This window comes from Pongo abelii, chromosome 16 (genome assembly GCF_028885655.2).
Source record: "Pongo abelii isolate AG06213 chromosome 16, NHGRI_mPonAbe1-v2.0_pri, whole genome shotgun sequence".
NCBI lineage: Eukaryota > Metazoa > Chordata > Mammalia > Primates > Hominidae > Pongo > Pongo abelii.
Window position 1 is genome coordinate 21,119,598 of NC_072001.2, and position 7,943 is coordinate 21,127,540.

The 7,943-nt window shown below is 47.2% G+C and overlaps 1 pseudogene; it reads right to left on the bottom strand.

Moving 5' to 3' along the window:
- Positions 1-377: 377 nt before the first annotated feature.
- Positions 378-7,734, bottom strand: LOC129050003 (alpha/beta hydrolase domain-containing protein 17A-like; annotated as a pseudogene).
- Positions 7,735-7,943: the final 209 nt, after the last annotated feature.

A 7,943-nucleotide genomic window follows, 5' to 3' on the forward strand; every position in this document is an offset into this window, starting at 1 on the left:
GTGGCACGCGCCTGTAGTCCCAGCTACTCGGGAGGCTGAGACAGGAGAATCGCTTGAACCTGGGAGACGGAGGCTGCAGTAAGCTGAGATCGCGCCACTGCACTCCAGCCTGGGCGACAGAGTGAGACTCCGTCTCAAAAAAAAAAAAAAAAAAAAAAACTTTGGGGTATATTAATAAACATTGTGTTTGTAAAAAAAAATTTAAATCTTTAATTTCCGTTTTCACGATTTTTCTTCTTACTTCCGAAAGGAAAGGAGTGCGTAGCTCTCTTGCCTGTACATCGTCCACGGCCCCTGGGTCGGGGCGGGGTCCCCGGGCCACCCGGGGGTCCACATGCAGCCCCTGGGAGGCCGGTGCGGGATGAGGTCCGGGGGCCGCCTCATTGCTGAGGTCCGGCCGGTTGGGGCCCCGGCGGCCGCTAGGCGCTCTGGCTGGGCAGCTCCTGGGAGATGAAGCGGCGCAGGCGCTCCGGGTACTGGCTGTAGAGCTGGATGTCTTTGTGCCTGGCGCTCTCCACCCACAGCGGCTCCACCGCCTTGGGGCAGCGCTGGTAGAGCGCCAGCCCGTGCGAGAAGTCGATCACCTCGTCTTTCGTGCCGTGGATGATGAGCACGGGCGACGTGATCTCGGACACCTTCTGGATTCTGCGGGAGGGGCGTGGGGCGGGTGAGACCTCGCCCGGCCCGGGCACCGCCCCCATCCCCGACCCCATCCCCGTCACCGCCCCTGTCCCCGCCCCAGCCTGCTCACTTGGGGAAGGCGTCGAAGCAGTAGGTCTTCTTGGTGTCAGGAAGGCGACGCTCAGGTCCAAGGTGAGCGGCGAGTGCAGCACCACCGCGGCGGACTCGTAGCGCGAGGCCAGGTCCACCGTGGGCGCTGTGCCGATGCTCTGCCGGTACAGGATGATGCTGTCCGGGCTGATGCGGTACCTGGCGGCACCGGAGCAGGGTCAGCCGCGGCCTCCGACTCGCGCGCACCCCTCCCGCCAGCGGGCGTCCCCGGGCCCAGCTCCGGATGCGACTCTCCAGTCTCCCTGCTCAGCCAAGTCAGTGGGTCAGTCCCAGGCTCCACACCAGTCCAAAGGGCCACCCCCAGTCCCCCAACACCGCAGCGGTGCACGGAGCCGGCGGCCTGGTCCTGTTCCCTGGCGCTATGGTTCACTGGCGTTTCCTAGCCAGGATCTGCTGGATCCTGGCTAGGGAGCCCCCTCGGGCTAGGGTAGGGGAAGCCCTGGCGCCTCTCCTTCTCCTGGTCACTCCTGGGCGCACACTGGGAACTGTGTGCCCCCCCACATCCTGAATGCTTCACGCCTTCCTGCCCAGGTTAGAAAGCCGTTCCTGGTGCACTGGCCGGGGCAGGGTACACTCTTCCTCCCTGCAGCCCTTGCCCACCCCCTTGGCCATGAGGAATTCAGGCAGCTGTGTCCCCAGATGTCTCCACCCAATTTTGGACTCTCGGAGTCCCATGCCCAATGAGGTGCCAGCCCAACCCAGGTCAGCATCGAGGGTGGCGGCTGCGGGGGCAGCACCTCCTCCCACCAGCGCCTTCTCTTGGGAGTGGACAAGTCCTCGGCCACCTCAGCACCACCAGCTCCCACCCAGGGCCACCCCCACCCCCAGGTCACTGGTGTGCGGCCCCTGGCCCAGCTGATCCAGCACCAGTCCCAAGGCCTCTTCGTGCCCAGTCCCAACCATGCGGGACCCACTTGCCACCCAGTCGATGCCGCGACCCCAGAACTCTCCCACACGCTCCAGGCTCTGATCCTAGGCAGATGCCCTCCTGCGAGGCAGGAGCATGGGCAGGTGTGCGTCCCGTCTGCCTGGCATTCGGACTCCACCAGCAGGGCTGTCCCCCTCCTTGGCCTGGAATCCCAGCCTCCTGGCAGCACTCCACAGCTCACTGCTCACCCATGGCCCAAAGGATGCTGCCTGGCTTGTGCCTGTGGCCCCAGCTCTGCCTCAGCCTCCCTGGCCTGCTCCCTGGCAGCCAAGGCCAGTAGTGTGCTGAGCCAGCCCAGCCCTGTCACCTGCTCCAGGCAGGAGCCCCAGCTGCCACCTGGATGTCACCACTCAGACAATCAAACAAGACACATCCTCAGTGGAGGCCCTGAGCGCGATCTGGCCTCCCCCTCACGGCTCTGGGCCGAGGTTCCTGCAGGACAAAGCGGCAGCAGGACAGATGGCGGAGCAGACAGAGCTCAGAGCTGGCCATGGTGGATGTGACTCTGCCAGTGCCCCGGGAAGTAGAGACAGGAGGGGGCCGAGGAAGCTGCATGAAGTGGTGCTTGGTTTCGGCGCCCCACACTGCCGGGAGCCCCCCAGAGCCAGGGTGGTGCCAGGGGACCCAGCTCCCAGGCCCACAGCAGGGACTGCCTGGGATATCGCCAAGGCAATGAGGACCCTACCTCCCCAGGGTCTCTGACTTCTCAGAGCTGCGCCTGGCCCCTGCAGGAGCGGGTCAGACCACTGAGCTGGGCTGGGCAGGGCCAGGACGACACAGCCCCAGGGGGTGGCGAGCAAGAAAGGCCTCCAGAGGCCCACGCGGGTCTTCTGGTCCAGAGCAGCACTGGCCCGGGCGGTGCTCAAACACGAGAGAAGGGCCCAAGCAAGCGCAGGGCTGGGGACCTGGATGATTAGGAGGGCTGGATCTGGAATCGAGGCTGGCCCAGACCTCGGGTGTGTGCTGGGGGTCTGCACCTGAACCTGCAGGCCCTGCCCCGGGATGGCCAATCTCCACAGCCGCAGGGCCTCATGGACCAGGCCTCGGGACCTCGATGCAGCAGCCTCGCCTCACCTGGCCCCAAGTGCTGCCTCGGCCCGTGGGCCCCCAGCCACACGTGCACAGACCCCCCGACACCACCCACCCCCTCCCGCCGCGTGGTGTCCACGCCCCTGTGACAAGCTCAGCCCCTTCCTGTCCTCAGGCCAGGGGATCCCAGGGAGCCTGGCTCCACAGGCCAGGGTGTGGGGGGACCTCCTGGCCACACCTTAGCCGTGTGGAGGCTGCACCTGCATGCCTGAGCTCACCTGTCCGGCTCTCTGGCCGCATGCGTCCACTGTGGCTCCCCTCCTGCAGGGCCGCCCACCTTCCTCCCAGGGAAGCCCGGCCCTCCCCCCGGCCGCCGACCTGGTCCCCTCTCGGGTGTGCCCAGGCTGAGCTCCCCCCAGGGCCGCCCTCACCTGGTGCGCAGGGCCTGCCAGGCGGCGTCCATGTCGGCGTAGAGGTTGGTCTCGGAGGGCCTGCCGGAACTGGCACCGTAGCCGGAGTAGTCGTAGGAGAAGATGTTGCAGTGGAGGCGGGAACCCAGGCCGATGTAGAAGCTGCCCATCTGGCCCAGGTCCACGGCGTTGCCTTTCTTGTTCGTGCACCTCTGGTCAGACACAGTTCAGCTGATCTAGGCTGGGCTTGGCTAGCATTGGCTTGAAGCTGCAGCTGGTGTCCAGATCTGTTCCATGTATTTGTTATCCTCCTCAGCCCTCCCGGGTACTTGAAGCATTTTATTGTTATGGCGAAAGTCAGGAGTGCAACCTGCCTGTGCAAAAACATGCCAGGCTTCTGTTGCCTTAAATCCTCTAAGATACCCCTTTGGCTTAAGCAAAGTCACACAGCAAGGATCAAAGTCAAGGAGTGGGGAATTATATCTGTCCCTTAGAGATGGAGATAGGGGAGAGTGTGAACAAATGCAGTGTCCTGAAAGATTGTAACATAATGAATTCAGTATTGTTTTTGTTTGTTTGAATGAAGCTTTGCATGGACACAGTACAGTAGAAAAGTACTATTTGAACTCTTTCTCCACATTCATAAAATTGCTACATAGTTTCTACCATGATTATATTTTTATGATCCATTTTTGTGTACAGATCTGAAAACTTTATACTAGAATTTATTAGCTGAGGAAAGGAACATCCACTGACATCATCATATACAAATATTTCTCAACATTTTAATGCTTGTGGTATTGTTAATGTTTCTGGGGAAAAATACTTAAAATCATAGAAGTGATTTCTAAGTCAGTTATTGATTTATTCTAATGAATTATAAAAATCAGACTAAATTACTAATAGAGAAATTCCATTTGAAATACTAGTCTGAGCTACAAATGAGATGGATTTTTGTGCTCATCATTTGTACTGTAGTTATGTTTGTTGAGATTGGGTTATTAAAACATAATTATAACTATCAGCAGAAAAGCCTGTTGTGCTATAATTAAATCATCTAAACAATCATTTTTGTGGTCTTAATATCCTGGATTTCTCAATTCATTGTAGTAGAGAAGATTTCTCTTTAAATACTACTTATTATCAGCAGCTTGCTTTTCTGTGAATGCTAGAAAATTTAGAATTCTGCATTAACATTTAATAAAATATATGCTATCCTAATATTGATGCATTATATTTATCTATACAACATGCAACAAGAGAGAAATATTGGATGAATTAGAATATTTGCAGCCCATGGCAATTATCTGTAGCAACATTTTTTTTTGTCTTCAGAAAAATATAGATTTTTTGGAAATGGATTTGTTCTAGTTTCAATCTAGGAAGAACTACTTATGGAAGTTTTGTGTACAGGATACTGATGTTTTCAAATATAATGCATTATTATTTTAGTTTAGTTTCTTTTACCACATACTTAGAAATTGTTCAAGTGAACAGGCTATTAAAACTAATGGTATAGATGAATGGTATAAAAAGGCATTGTAAACATCCCAGTTTTCCCAAGCCATGAATTTTAACACTGGATTAAGGAGATGAAAATGGAGCCACTGGGAATGTGGATTCTTTGCTAATAATTATTTTTCTTCCTTTAAAAAGATTCTTCAAAAGGCAAGAATATGGAAGTATTTCAGGAGATATTCTTGAGGTATCTAAAATACATACTCTTCCTATCAAAATCAATAAATAGATTGATGTAAGATAAAGTCAGGGCAACTGATTTTGCATGTGAGTGTACACACAGACACATATCCATGTATTCTCCATCTGTTCTCAGTTACTGAATTATTAGACTCGACTGAGTGATCACTTGACTGTGTTTAACCTGAGAAACAGACTCTTAACAAGAAGAACAATATTTTGAAAACTAGATTGTTCCTACTACTTCTCAGCATGCATCAGCCACTCTTTTTCCCCATCCCATCTCCTGCCAAACTGGTCTCTAAATATCTGTTCCACTTGGAGACACTATTGGATGTTGTTGTAAATGACTTAAATGAATATTCACTCTACCTGCTTTCATATTAATTCAATTTTCATAGGATGGTCTCTATGGGATCAAGCAAAAGGACTTAGTGGAATATCTCTATATGACTCCAGAAAGTAAAGAATGTGGTGAGTTTAACAGAGTGCCCCTTCCTTTACTAAATGTGAATGATGTTTCAGCATGAAGCCAGAGTGAAAAGTCCTAACATATGTTTGTCTGGACAGCCAACAATTGGTCACATTGCACATTTCATGTTACAAAGGAGCTTCATGGTAGTATAAATGAGGGTCAGGAAAAGACACTTAACTGTGGTCAGGGCTTTAAAATGGAGCCAGAGCAAGAATTCTGGAAGTTGACAATATCAGGAAGGAAACCTCTGTAAGCAGGCACGCAGGGGACTCCAGAAATCTCTTCTTTGCCCCTACAACTCTGGACTTTCAGAAATACACACCCCGTTCTCCTGTATTAATACACAATTCATGTTCACAACATCAAAAATCAATTTTAAAATAGTAAACCTAAGGTAGATGGAAAGACATTATAGCCTCAGCATGCCTGAGATGTGAGGAGAAAATCAGAAAGATGTAAGTGTGAAGAGAAAGGGACATCGTGCTAATCAATCATTTAAAATTTTTACTCCAGAGAAATGGCAATATTTCACAGATTGTTTCTCATCACCAATCTCACAAGTATAAGTATTTTTTGAAAATTTTCCTCTCAATTCTTTTCACTGACAGTGAAGTCCAGAATAGGTTGATTTAGATCTAGCTCTTTTCAGCCTCAATACTCCATAATCACCTTGGCTTTTTTGATTATGACTGGACGGCATGTACTATTATTTTAATATTAAACATTTAGTAAATAATTTTAAATGTTATCCTGAAATAACTATGGGCTTTATTCATTTACTGTACATATTTCTAAAACATTCATAAGAACTTAAGGATTTTAATTCAAATGGTCCCTAAAGTAGAAAATGCACTCACAGATTATGCATATGTTTTTAAGAAAAAGAAACGTGCCATTTGTTATTAAATTGAGTAGACTTTGTATCCTTTAGAATTTGGGCAGAGTTTTCTTGCTATATTGTAGAGAACCTATCAACCATATTTTAATTTTCTTCTTTTTCAGGTTTTCAAAATTAACATTGGCATTGGTCCACTAATTCATTGTTTTCTATTTTTGGATGAGTGTGCATAGATCACCTCCATCTTAATTTTCAACATAAACTTTTAGCAGAATCTTTCATGTTTCATTGCCATGTAAGCAGATGTGATTTTTATTCTTTTTCATTTTCGTTGAACAGTTACTTCATTTGAAATTTTTGACTTGATTTAATTTAACTTTATTTTTTGGTGGTAGATACATCTGTTGCCACCTGTGTCTGGTTGGCATTTTAATGTGTTGCCTCGAAGCTGTAACCACAATAGTGGCACATTTTCCTGCTGTTCTTTATTCTTTGTTTCATGTGTATCTATTTTCAATAAATTGCATTGGTATGTTGTCATAGATTTTCTTTTTGTCTGTCAGATTTTCTGTTGTAATTATTTTAATTTATGCCTTTGGAAATATTTCATGGTTGTTACTTAAAACAGCAGAGCTCTTTGAGAAAGTTTTCATGGTTTCCCAAATGTACATTCATATAGATTATTTAGTAGTTATTACATAATGATCTTTGGAGCAATAAATGCTGTTATATAAGAACAATTCCCAAATGTAATTTGAAAGTTATAAGCTAGCCTTTGATGGCCTAGAATTAATGTACCTTTATAATTCTAATCCGCATGTGAATTTAAGAAGACCATGGATTGAGGATTGGGTGCATAATTCTCAGGGCCCAGTACAAAGTGAAAATGTAGAGCCCTTTGATAAAAAATTACAAAGAATTTCCAGATGACCATAATAGGTCATGCACGAGGCCTTTCTAAATGCGTAGAGTGACCATGAAGCCGTGGGCATTGTTTTGTTTTGTTTAATCTTACTGTTTGGTTGTAAAGCAGATCTTTAAATCAAGAGAAAAAAGAACACCAAAGAACATCTCTATCAAAATGTTTTAAACATTATAGAAGATTAGATCCATATAAATGAAAGGGATAAAGAAAAAGCACATATCCAACCTCAAATATAAAGCATGGAATTCTTATATGAACTCCATTATAGCACTTGAAATTTCAGCTCTATTTTCATTTTTGAACAACTCTAGATATATCTATATATTTTAGTCTAAAATTTAATTTTTATAAATTCTAAGTACTTCCCCAAATTCTACCTTAGATAAACAATTCAGAGATAACTCTGTTTCCTATTCTATTAGGTGGAACCTATGAAATTGTCAGTATTCAGCCTTTTCTGTCCTACAAAATAATGACAGTTTTGTGTTTCCACCTAACACATGGCAGCCCAATAAATATGTGAAGGTCAGGACCATAGAGCTATCACACTAAACAATACTAAATGCATACACATACCCTTTCCAAAACCCGGCAGATCTTCTTTTCCCCAAACGAATCATTCTTTGACTCTTCACCCATTATTCATGTGAGAAATTTTCCAGGCACTTCAGCATGTCAGCTGAGTGACTGTAACAATTAGATTTATTCATTCTCCTCTCACAATTTGACATTCTTTATTGAAACGCATGATCTAAATGTTGACTAATAGTCTGCATAGTGAAACATGTTTACTAGTTCCCATGACCTAAAACAATGTAAACCATGATTCAGAAATTTCTTTTCTTAAA